General features: G+C 38.9%; 1 protein-coding gene across 10 annotated transcripts in view; it reads left to right on the top strand.

The window, feature by feature from the left end:
* Nucleotides 1-13580, top strand: part of DOP1A (DOP1 leucine zipper like protein A) — a 101131-nt gene that overhangs the window by 2909 nt on the left and 84642 nt on the right. The gene's annotated exons all lie outside the window — the stretch shown is intronic.

Genomic DNA, 13580 nt, shown 5'->3' with positions numbered 1-13580 from the left:
TACACCAGGTTATTGGTTATATGGCAAGGAGCCCTGTAACCCGGGAGCTAGTGATGGATTATACAGTAAGGAACTCTGTAACCTCAACACTGGAACCAATTAAATCCCCGGTATAGGAGAGTATGGGTGATGGGTTAAAGTTTAATAAAAGTTGCAGCCCGCTGCTTAATTCCATGTGTCTGTCCTCATTTTGCTGCTGCATCCACATCAGTAGGTAATATCCTTTTTTTGCAAACTGAAGCTACATCTACACTACCAGTGCTACAGCTAATATAGCTGCAGCTATGCTGCTGTAGACTAGATGCTTCCTACATGTACTGAGTTTTTTTTCCCCATCGATGTAGTTAATTCACTGTTCTGAGAGGCAATAGCTAGCTGGACTGAAGAATTCTTCTATGGACCTAGTTGTGTCTATAGTGGGGGTTAGGTTGATCTAACAATAGTGGTCATGGCATGAAATTTTTCACAGCCTCGAGCAGTGTAGCTAGGTTGATCTAATTTTTAAGTAGATCAGGTCTTAGGAAAAAAATATACCCGTTGAGATACAAAAATATTTAATAGTCTTAAAAATATGCAGTCTTTAAAATAGTATCTCCTTTACTTAAGCCAACTCTGATGTATCAGAGTTTATGGTTGTGTGTGCTTGATTCATTTTACTGTAAATGGGAGTTGGCATTCCATGAATTCAGGGAACCTGGAAATGAGAGGTGGGGAGGAAGGTTTACAATCCTAACGTGCTGCCTTGTTTGTCGTGGTTATTGGTGGCATTCAACACATTGTTAAAATAAAATGCCAGTGAATGTTTATATCATGGAAAACTGCACCTATCCTACCTCTTCTTGGCCCTGTCATGCTAGAAATTATTTTGTGATGGTACATTGTAATGGATGACCACAGTAACACCTTATGTAAATTAACTCAAGCTTACTTTGTTTGGATCTGCTTCTGCCTAGCCACTGAAAGTTTGTTCACTGAGTAGTCTTCTGCCAATTTCACTCTAATGGAGCAGCATAGATTTTAGATATGCAGTGACCAGAAAAGACCCAAAAAGGGCATTGGAAGAATGCAGACTAATTCCAGAAAAGGTTTGAGGAAGTGGGTGGTGGTGGTGGTAAAGAAGAGAAAGCCCCAGAAATAACCAGATGTGAGGAGTAGAGCATGAAGGGTGATGATAGAATTGAATTGCTTAATATTCAAGTGGAGACTTTGAGTTTCTTTTGTCTATCAGATTAGCAGATGAACACAACTAAAAAATCTCTCCTAATTTTTTTTTTATTTTCTCCATTTCAAAGTTTATGGGAGGAAAAGGAAATGATGTTAGATCAAATGTATTACCAATCTCCTAAAACCAAAAGTGAAAATAAAGCACTGAACCATTCAAAAATTGAGTTTGACTACCACCATCGTGCTATTTTAATTTTTCTGTTTTAAACAGTTTAACTGTTGATTCTTTCTCTCAATATTATGACCACCAGACCTCCACAGTATGCTTATCTGTTACAGAGATTTTAGAACAAGTGGCAGAACTGTCTTTTGACTTGTGAAGGATCTCAATAGATTTCCCGCCAGAAAGTTCTGCTCCTTTAGAAAGGGAACAAATGTTGAAAATATACATGCTCTATTTAGCAGTCTTTACTAACTAATTGTATAGTCCCTGGTGCATGAAAGCATTTAAGCAAGTGCTTGACTAAGCATATGAGCAATCCCTTTATGTCAATAGGACTATGCATGTGCTTAAGTGCTTTGATGGATTGAGGTCATAGTATCACATGTAAAAGTGTAGTGAATTTAACCTGATTTAGTTTTAGTGTCCTTTCTTTTTGGATTCAGTTTTGAAGGGGGATAAAAAAGTGGAATATTTGTTTGCTTAAATTCTAGTCATAGAAGAGGTCAGATAAAGATTTACACTCTAATAATCCCTTTATAAACCATGAATAGGATATATGAAATGAAGTGCTCTGCAAAACCTCATAATCTAGAAAATGTTTAGGAACATGTCATATGTGATATAATTTCTTAATAAAAGTAAATAGGTTGGTAATATTTTGGCGCAACAAGATACATAACATGGAATGTCGGACAAGGGCGTTAGTCCATGAACATGTTTGGAGGTTCCAAGAACACACACAGGTTTTTCTTTTGTTTTGTTTTTTAACTACTAAGATAAAATAAGGCTAAGAGGTATGACTTCTGGCAAAATGTGTCAGTCAATGTGGGGAACAAATACACTTGCCCTAAACAAGTGGAAAAAAGACTTCTGCCTCACTAAACTTCATAGATTTTTTTTTCTGTGATGAATCCAATGATTTGCATAAATTGCATATATAGAGAAAATGACTGAATGCCAGCTACTTAGATGGGGAAGAAGTGATATGGCTACTTCGAATGCAAACCTAAAAGTGATGAGGATTAAAATCTTTACATTGTATTGGTTCCCAGTATGACTTTATAATCTAGGTTTAAGATATGATAATATTTGTATTTTCTTAAACAAAATCAGAAAAACATGCACAACTTTTGGAATTTCCCCCAAAATATTGGTGTAGTATCCTAATGACAGTAAAATTGGAGGAGAGAATATTTCAGCTTTTTTTGAGTTACAGTATTTAGACATTCAAGAGGTAAAGGTGAAGTGAATTTGTTCCAATTCAGTAGTTTGATAAAAAATGTTTTTTCAATCAGGAAAGAGATATCGGGCCCATTTGATGAAAGGTTAATCTCACATTTACTCAGATGCATATTATGAAAATTCACTGACAAAACTTTGTTAATACAGAGTTACGGTTGCCTGGCGGCGTGGCGTGTTCTTCAAAACATCATTTGCAAAATGTAACCCTTTGAAAAACAAGAAATAGAGTTAAGGAACAGAATAGCTGTTCTGTAATAAATAAGTACTATATGTATGTATATGATCCATTTCTGAGTAGCATCTGCTCTTACTTTATTCCAAGGTCAGATTGTTAAACAGTGGTTCAGTATAGAATGTTAGTGGGTGGTTGAAAAAGATCCCCATCCATACCCCTAAGTCAAAATGTTTCAGCTTCACGGAATAAAGTATAGATCAGTTGTTAGCTGCTGCTCTGTCAACCAAGGACCAGTGCAAGTGATGTGTTATTTGCATTAATATAGCTTGAGGAATTTCTGGGTATGTAAGTAATTTTGTTTGTTCTTCCAGAAGTGTTGAAGTGATCACCACTGATAACTTTGAGAAGGGAGACGGGGATATTTAATATTAGAATTCGTCAGTGGAATTATTAGGACAGCAGTCTGGAGATTTAATTAGGAGGATGTGGAGGATTATATTTAAGGAAACAGTGGAAAATGACTTTACAAATGAAATGCGTCAAAGAAGAAAATTAAACTATATTAGTAATTTAAATTGTAGAAAGAAGGATGATAATAGTTCTGTGAGTTGGCATGTAGAGAAACTTTGGAAAAAAAGAGAGACCTGCTAAACCTGTCAAAATAGATGGGTCAGATGTTGATTCTTCTTCCTCGTATGTATTATTCAATGAGAAGGAAAAAAAATCCAATTCTGAATCTCATAGTTTGAATATTGATACTCCAGAGCCATCTGTTTCAAACAAAATATTAATACACAATGGTCAAGAGGGGGGAAAAAAGAAAAAAAATTAAAAAAACATGGAGTAGAAAAGGAAGACAGAGTCAAGCAAATATTTCCCATTTGGCTGTAGATTGTCCTTATTAAAAGTAAATGGGAATTTATAAATAAGGTCAGAAGAATAAAGAGGCATCTTATGATATTTACATAGAGTAAAATCCAAGATGTTAAATTTGAGAATTTGTTGATTTGGCTTTTTGTATCTAAAATAGATGTTGCCATTTCTGCATTGGCAAAAAATACAGTAAACTTCGCAAAGGAATAATTTGTTACTATAGAAAAGACAGAAAGGAAAATACTCTCTTAGGGAAAAAAGTTTGAAAGATCTTTAAGTGCTGGTTGTCAGATCCAGTGAAGATGACTATTAAAATTCCTGAGCAGACCAGACAAACTAATCAACAGATAACCTTCTTCAATATGACATGATGGCTATCGAAAGGAAACCTATTGGTCTCAAGGAAAAATTACTATCCTTAAAGTAAACTCTTTAGTGTAGATAATATTCTAACATTGGTGTAGTGGAAGAAGAATTAACCCTAGAAGAGGTCATGCTATTCATTTATTGGACTTTCTTTGAGTGTGCATGTCTTCAAGTCTTAGTGATGATGTGATAAAAGTTCAAGTGACAGTATTGGGTTATCATTAACACAGATACAAAGTTAGCTTTTTTTATTGATGACCTTTCCGGGTCCCTTCCAGTTCTATGAGATAGCTATTCATTTTTTCATTTCCTAATTTATTTTTTTAGAAGTGGTAAATGTGATAAAAATTGTATGATTTGGATTCTTTTTAATACTAAAATTATTATTTCTGTTACAGTAATGCTTAGAGGCCTCAGCTGAGATCAGGGCTCCCTTTTTCCTAAGCGCTATTACATACAATAAAAGACAGTACTGTCCCTGAGGAGCTTTTCCTCTAAGTAGAAAAGACAGAGGGTGGGAGAAAGGAACTATTGTTATCCTCATTTTAGAGATGGGGAACTGGAATCAGGTTTTCAATTGGAAGACTAATGTTTTCATTTTTTTTATTTAATAAAGTGTATAATACTGTTTAATACAGTTTTTAATATTATGCAGAACTGTTTTTAAAAAAGGGGATGTGGAGGTTAAATATCACCTGAGTGTCATAAATCTTTTTCTTCTCTTTAAGAAGATGACTCCTGGAGACTTCTGGATTTCCCACTCGTAGTGAGAAGTCTGTGGACACTTATTTTGTCTAAGGCAGTGGGAAATGTACTTTGTGGTTTTTTTTTTTTTTAATGTAAAAATAATTATTAAATCTCTGAGTTTGCTTTATTTTAATCATAAAAATGTGTTGTGAAGCTAGAAGTACAGTAGGGAAGTTAATTGCTGAAAGTATTTGAAATATTGATCCTATTTATCCTCACCTGGGCTGCCTTAGACTGCTCAATTAGGTATTGTTTAGTTAGTTAGTTATTAGCCTCAGTGAACTCTTATCTGTTACTACCTGGACTCTGGACCTTATAAAATAGGGGTGGTTGGGAGGAAGGACCATTCTTTTACAGCTTGTATATTACAATGTATCTAATTTCCTTTAGTCTTCATTATTTTGGAATGGTCTCTGGAGTCCATCCACAGCTTGGATGGGTCATTCAGTCCATTGTTCAGAGCTTCAGTTGTAGCAAAATTCCTTCAGAGGTAAGAAGCAGGATTGAAGACAAAGTGGAAGTGTTTCTAGGGCCTTTTATAGCTTTTGCTATGTGGAGGGCATTCCATTGTTTTTACTGTGGAAAATCACAGCAACAAGATGGAGTTTGGAGTTACACGGGCAAGTCACATGTCCATGCATTTCGCCTAGTCTCAGCAGGAAATTCCATTAAGTCTCCCATGGTCTATTGTCAGTTAAATGTTCTTTTGATGGGCCACTCAATTTGAATAGTCCCTCCAAGATGTGCTGGCTAATTATTTCGTGGACATTATCCCAGGAGCAAACATTTGAAATCCAGGTATAGAGCCAATACTTATAACTTTTAAAATGATATACATACAGATAGCATAATCATAACCTTTTCATAGACACCTCACTCGACAACCTTTGTATAATATTTGCTGCAAATACATAACAGTGGTTGCAACAATGATCCATATCGTCATATTCTAATCAGATAATGTCACAGGGTGTCAACAAGCATGTGGACCAGGGTCATCCAGTGGACATAGTGTACTTACATTTTCAGAAAGCCTTTGACAAGGTCCCTCACCAAAGGCTATTACGCAAAATAAGCTGTCATGGGATAAGAGGGAAGATTTCTCTCATGGATCAGTAACTGGTTAAAAGATAGGAAACAAAGTAGGAATAAGTAGTCAGTTTTCAGAATGGAGAGAGGTAAATAGTCCCCTGGGGGTCTGTACTGGGACCAGTACTGTCCAACATATTCATAAATGATCTCGAAAGAGGGGTAAACAGTGAGGTGGCAAAATTTGCAGATGATACAAAACTACTCAAGATAGTGAAGTCCAAAGCAAACTGCAAAAAGTTAAAGGGGATCTCACAAAACTGAGGGATTGGGCAACAAAATGGCAGATAAATTCAATGTTGATAAATGCAAAGTAATGCACACTGGAAAACATAATCCCAACCAGACATATAAAAAAATGGGGTCTAAATTAGCTACTAACACTCAAGAAAGAGATCTTGGAGTCATTGTGGATAGTTCTCTGAAAACATCCACTCAATGTGTAGTGGCAGTCAAAAAAGCTAACAAAATGTTGGGAGTCATTAAGAAAGGGAAAGATAATAAGACAGAGAATATCTGTTGCCTCTATATAAATCCATGGCACACCCACATTTTGAATACTGTTTGCAGATGTGATCACTCAGAATTGGAATTGGAAAAGGTTCAGAAAAGGGCAACAACAATGATTAGGGATATGGAACAGCTTTCTTATGAGGAGAGATTAAAAAGACTGGGACTTTTCAGCTTGGAAAAGAAATGACTAAGAGGGGATATGATAGAGGTCTATAGAATCATGACTGGTGTGGAGAAAGTAAATAAGGAAGTGTTATTTACTCCTTCTCATAACACAAGAACTAGGGGCCAGCAAATGAAATTAGTAGGTAGCAGGTTTAAAACAAACAAAAGGAAGTATTTCTTCACACAGTGCACAGTCAACCTGTGGAATTCCTTGCCAGAAGATGTTGTGAAGACCAAAACTATAACAAGGTTCAAAAAAGAACTAGATAAATTCATGGAGACTAGGTCCATCAATGGCTATTAGCCAGCATGGGCAGGGATGGTGTCCTTAGCCTGTTTGCCAGAAGCTGGGAATGGGTGACAGGGGATGGATCAGTTGATGATTTCCTGCTCTATTCATTCCCTCTGAAGCACCGGGCATTGGCCACTGTTGGAAGACAGGATACTGGGATAGATGGATCTTTGGTTTGACCCAGTATGGCCGTTCTTATGTTCTCCCTCGGCAGGCCAAGCAGAAGTCTGGCGAACACGTGACCCTACATGCCCCCCACGCATCGTCTATGGGGTTAATGAGTTACAGATTGTTGTAATAGGCCAGAGATAGAGTATTTTTATTAAAACCCTGATTTTTAGTGTCTAGCAAGGTTATGAATTTAAAAGTATTGTGCAGGTTTCTTTTGAGGATGGGAACTAGTAGGTCAGATCTAGAGCGATCACTCTTGAAAGTTTGTGTCTCTCAGGTTGGTCCAATAAAAAGTATTATTTTGTTCACCTTATCTCTCTCACTTAAAATATGGGATTCTGCCCTAGCTAAACTTCAGAATGGTCTTCAGGGGTAGTCCTAAGTAAAGCACATTGCAGTAATAGAACATGGATGTGAAACAACCTATTGTGAGGACTGTATCAGAAAGGAAAGAGAGCAACCCAACCTCTTGGTCAGCCAAAGACAAAGAAATACTTTAGTTGCCACTGATACCTAAGAATCTAGGCACATTCAGAAGTTTAATAACACTGGTATTGCAAAACACTTTCACAAACATTTGTCATAAACCCTCAATAAAAGGAGAATGTACAACTCTGGCTAGCTCCTCTGGTTCCTTCTACCAGTTAGCATCACATAAGGATTAAACTTAAGATACACACCTGGATGAAAGCTACCTATATTGGATAACACACTGATAAAGAGGCGACTATTAACTCTAGGCTTTCTTGAAAAGTCATATTGCTGATTATCAATTTATTGACATTTTTGGCTGTGGCCAAAATCACCTCAGTATTTCCCTGTAAAGGTGTGGGAAGTTCCTGCATGCCCTCCTGTGGCCAGTTGTGGCACTGCAGGGGAGCCTCACCTTATTTTCCCCAATTAGGCATTGCCAAAATCATGTTAGCAGAGCTGGGAAAGGAAAATCCAGTACATAACAACACAATAGCATGTCCTCTTTAATAAGGTTTCAGGACAGGAGCAATTACAACAAACAGTATGTAATGTTCTCACCTCAGAACCCTGATTCAAAGCTTCCAAACTTAGTCATCAAACAAAGTGTCTGAGTCTGGTTAGACTAGTCTCCTGGATGCTGGGAGAGAGAACCCTCTCCCTTGTCCAGATTCTTGTTTAAATAGCCCTGCCTAAGGTTGGGCAGGCCTTGTTAATTACATACTAGGCTGTCCTGGCTATAGGCTCCAGCCTGTCCCTTAAAGTGAGATACAAATTTTATTAAGATGATATTTAAATAAATAAAAAAAAACAGTACAGAGTTTAAGTGTAGAAGTTTCTGGTTATCAGAGAATAACGTACAGATTATCAAGGGGTGCGAAGTTCGGTTTAAGATCGGCTGGCGTAAGTACACTCCTTCACGCTCCTAGGGAAGCTAACATACGCATTAAACAGAAGAAGTGATAAAGTGTGATGATTCTCAGGGCACCCACGACTGAGTCACCTTGTTACCCCTTCTCTCAAGTGTGAGGGAATCTTGCTTGAGTTTACTTGGGTGTTAGCTCCCTGACACCACCAGCTTGTTAGCCACCCAAGCACTCTCCTTTGGACTCTATCACCACTTACTTTGCCTTGCAGGTTAACAATAGGTGCACCCCTGGTGAAACATTCCGCTGTCATGCCCAGCATTTTATCCACTGAACACTGACAGTAATACCCTGTCCCCAAAAGAACAATATGCACACCAGTTTGTATTATTCAACCCAGAATCAGCACCTTGCTTCATATCAAAGCTCTTAGGTATATTTATAGTGAAAACCAGGATACATTTATTACCAAAAATTCAAGATTAAAATGATAGTGAGTAAGGGTATTAGAAACAAATGGCTAGAGATAAAACAAAATTGTAAAATGCTGTCTAGAGACTAAACTTAACCTCCTGGCTAAAGTAATTTTATCTAACCCAATGTTGTCTTCAGCTTTTCAACCAAACCTGGCTGAGATCCCATTTTCATAAATATAAACACACTGCCTGTTTACTTCCTAGGTATAGGTTGCAGGGGTTTCTTGTTTGCCTCACAGATATACCCCCAAATCTTATTGTCTTTGTACACAGGCAGGATAACCACTGGAGGTTTATTTTTCCGGTGTGCTGCTTCCCTGTTGACTTCACTCTTCCCTGTTCACTTCTCTTACTAACTTCTGACTTTGTATGTAAATGGATATCCATTGTTTGATCTTACAATGCTTAATTTACATTTTGACAGAGAGATGTACATTTCTTACATCCTGTTTGGAGAAAAACCTGTTTTGTATCCTTCCTAGATATAGATTTCAAAATCATTTTTTCAGTATATAAACATAATTTCTTACATAGTGCTTGTACATACATTTTACAATTATATTAATGAGCAATGTAATTCTGGCTTTGATGATGTATGTACCAGAATCAAGATATTCCTGTAACCTCCTCGCCAGGTGGCATTAAGGCAGAGGTGGGTAAACTACGGCCTTCGGGACCTTCCTGCCTGGCCCCTGAGCTCCCGGCCAGGGAGGCTAGCCCCCGGCCCCTCCCCTGCTGTCTCTCCCTCCCCCGCAGCCATGCCGTGCCGCCAGTGCTCTGGGCAGCATGGCTGGCTCTGGCCGGGCCCCGCGGCTGCAAGCTCCTGCTGCTCTGAGCGGCATGCTAAGGGGGTGGGGAGTCAGAGGGTTGGATAAGGGGTGAGGGCCCTGGGGGACAGTTAGGGGACAGGGAGCAGGGGGCAGTTGGATGGGGCGGAGGTTGGAGGGTGGTGGTCAGGGGACAGGGAACAGGGGGGTTGGATGGGGGTGGGAGTCCTGGGGGGGCCGGTCGGGGTGTGGATAGGGGACAGGGAGCAGGGGGGGTTGGTTAAGGCGTGGGGTCACAGGGGGCATGGTCAGGGGACAAGGAGGGGGACGGGTTGGATGGGTTGGAGTTCTGAGGGGGGCAGTTAGGGGGTGGAGCGGATAGAGAGAGGGGGCCAGGTTGATTGGGGAGGCACGGCCTTCCCTACTTGGCCCTCCATACAGTTTTGCAAATCCAATGTGGCCCTCGGGCCAAAAAGTTTGCCCACCCCTGCATTAAGAAGTTCGTGGATCACAATGGGACACCATGCGGCCCTGTGTCTGAGGGTCTTTGGGGAGGATAAATAGTGGTTCTGAAAAACAGCATAGTTCTTCTAAAACAACCATGTCTGCCCTTACCAGGTGTCACAGAAAAGTGAATACCACCTCAACAATCAGTTGTGTTAAGGTCTCCAACTTTTTTACTGGTGACCCCTTTCACATCGCAAGCCTCTTGAGTGCGAATCCCCTAATAAATTAAACACCCTTTTTAATATATTTAACACCATTATAAATGCTGGAGGCAAGCGGTGTTTGGAGTGGAGGTTGAACAGCTCATGACCCTCTTGTAATGACGTTGCTACCCCCGGAGCGGTCCCGACCCCCAGTTTGAGGACCCCTGTGTTAAGAGATGATCACTAAATAAATAACATGAACAAATAACATATTAAAAGGAGATCCACAACCAAAGATAACTGTGGTTTCCTTGTCAGACTGACAAAAATCTATAGGTATCCAGAATTGGCCAGTCACTGTTTTGTTAATAACTTTCCTCAAGAATGGGATGTTGGTGACAGGGTCAAGGCTGTTAGCGTTAAGCAATGATGACTTGAACATACCCTCAAACTGTGGTTTGTAGATCTATTTGGCATCTTTCGTTCCTTAAGAGGCATTAATAATCCCCAGTGATAATGTGCCTAGGGTTCTTTCTGTTGACAGTTTGCTAGCCAGGAAGTGGAAGTGGGTTTCTTTAACAAGCAATTGAATAGATTTATCTAGAATCTGTGGGAGAACTTAATTCTGAAAAAACTGCATATGTGCCCCATCCTGTCTGGACGCTACACCTACAGAAAGAGACAGATTGCTCTCAGTCTGAATGATCATAACAGCAAAGTAATTAGAAAAATCTTCAAAGAAATAGCTGGCTCTGCTACTGAGTGAAGAGTGTAAGATACAAGCAATAAATGATTTGTTCAGTGTTGTACGTTTGTGATGGTGCAATAGAGAAACCAGATGTTTTTCCTAAGTTATTTGTGTTTGAGCAATCAAATTTAATTATATATTTGATTCAACTAACTTTCTAAGTTAGAAGCCACGAACAAAACAAAACAAAACATGGTATGGAGGGGGTTGTATTTCTGTATTAATAATGTGAATTAAACACAAACATAGTGAGAATTAAAAGACTTGGTGTGTATCACATTCAAAGAGATTAACTGTCTCCACACATTTTGGCTTCATTAACCACTTATAGGAGGCTAATTTTCTTAAGTAGGGAATATAAGAAAAGGAAATATAAATAAGAAATATAAGAAAGTTCTGCATGAGACATATTTGCTCCATTGATGCATTTTAGGAGATGATACTATTATTGAGCTTTAATAATGTTGTACTGAATTATTAGAACTATACAGCTTGACAAAATTTTTGTTGCATCTTTAGTTTAGCTGTAAATCAATGTAAAGAAAAAATAATTGTTAGAGTACATGATAGAAATGATAAAAAAAGGTTAAAAATGAGATTGTGATACAAGGCCTTCATGCTGACATAGAAACGGAAGTACAAATGCATTCCTTATTTCTCACACATTAAAGTGAGACTGTAACATTACAGTAACTCCTCACTTAACGTTGTAGTTATGTTCCTGAAAAATGAGACTTTAAGTGAAACAATGTTAAGCGAATCCAATTTCTCCATAAAATGAATGTAAATGGGGGGGGGGGGGGGTTAGGTTCCAAGGAAATATTTTTTTTTGCCATACAGTACAGTACTATAGTCGGGGAGGTGCCCCCACCTTACCCCACACAGGCACAGCCCACTGGCACTGGAGACAATGAAGCAGGCAAGGAGGCTGAAGATGCTGTAGGCTAGGAGAAGCACGTTGCGCAGCAGCAGCGGCAGCTTCTCCTACTCTGCAACACCAGGGGTGGGGGGCTCAACCCTGGGTCTGCCCACGCCACCCCTTCCACCAAGCCCACACCCTTAACCCGCCTCTTCTTCCCTCCCCCTTTACTCCACCCGCCGCATCCTCGCTCCTCCTCCTCCCTCCCTCCCCTGCCTCCTGCCCATGGCAATCAGCTGGTTTGCAGCATTCGGGAGGCAGTGGAGGGAGGGGGAGCCTGTGCGCCGAGTCCTCGCTCCTCCCCCCTCCCTCCTGGCGCTGATCCGCAGGGTCTGTTGGCAGGCAGGAGGTGCTGGGGGAAGGGGCGTAGGGGAGCTGATGGGGGGCTGCCAGCTGTGGACAAAGCAGGCAGCCAAACGACATTATAGTGAAGCATTGCACAACTTTAAATGGAGCATGTTCTGTAATTGATCAGGGACATAAGATTGAAACAACATTAAGCGAGAGGACATTAAGTGGGGAGTTACTGTATTTTTAATGTTCTATTTTTCTCCTATTGTACATGTTGACAGATTTATTTGAAATTATAGAAGTTTCTTTCAAAAAAGACAATAAACTTTAATCATGACTACTGTATGCAAGTTTATGGCAAGAGTGTGGTTACTTTTTTTTATAAATTAGGGTATTTTAAAAATAAATGGTACAGGGAAGCTGGGGTCTGTTATTGAAAAGACTATGAAATGAAAAAAGGCAAAACTTTCCCTTGGGGTGGTTGGTTTCTGTTACTGTAATAACTTGCAGTTCTTATGTAACATGCCAGGTCAAATGTCCCAGAGCTGGGACAATTCTTTCAGATCACATTATAGTTAAACCAGGTCTTCTCTTGAATTTGTATTTATGCTCAGGGTAGATGCATGGAGGAATATTGGTAAAGGTACATTGAAATCTAATCCATTCTAGATGCAGAAGACATTGTCACACTACATTTTGCTGAATTGACACTTCAAATTATAATGGTAATACTGTGCAAAATCAGTTGTACAGAAGTCACATTGGGTAAATGTTTTAATAACAGCAAAACTTACTAGGTCATTAGTAGCTGAAGATATTTTTTATTCTGTTAATTTTTCAGAAGAAATAAATAAAACTCAACATTAATTCAATTAATCAAATGTATGATGGGTTGAAATAATAATCTCTATCTAATACAGATTATATTTGATAATCTAGTAGAGTAGTAATTTGGAATAAAATATCCCAGTGGAGGATAAATATGGAACCTTAAGGACACTTAAATTGATTTTTTCCCCATATTTTTTATTTTAAAATAATTGTGATTAAATGTAGTGCTTGTAAAAGGAACTGGATTTACAGCACTGTAGTTTCTTTATCCACAGAACATGTATAGCACATACAGTGATTAGTGAAAGCTTTCCCCACATTGACAAGGTACAGCAGGGAAGTGAGTCTCAGGCTAAATGGGAGAGGGTTAGGGAAAGTGGCTCTATTACTGAATAGGATAAAGTAAAATATAATCTATGTATCATAATTAAGAAGAAACATAACTGCACATATTAGCAATTAAATAATACTATCATTTCATTAGTGTCAAGTAGTGGGCACTTGACCAATTTCTAAATAAGTAGATTATTTAATTACAGGC

The sequence above is a fragment of the Trachemys scripta genome, chromosome 3 (assembly GCF_013100865.1).
Source record: "Trachemys scripta elegans isolate TJP31775 chromosome 3, CAS_Tse_1.0, whole genome shotgun sequence".
NCBI lineage: Eukaryota > Metazoa > Chordata > Testudines > Emydidae > Trachemys > Trachemys scripta.
The sequence above is the reverse complement of the archived record's forward strand: the minus strand, read 5'-3'. Positions and strand labels throughout refer to the sequence as shown.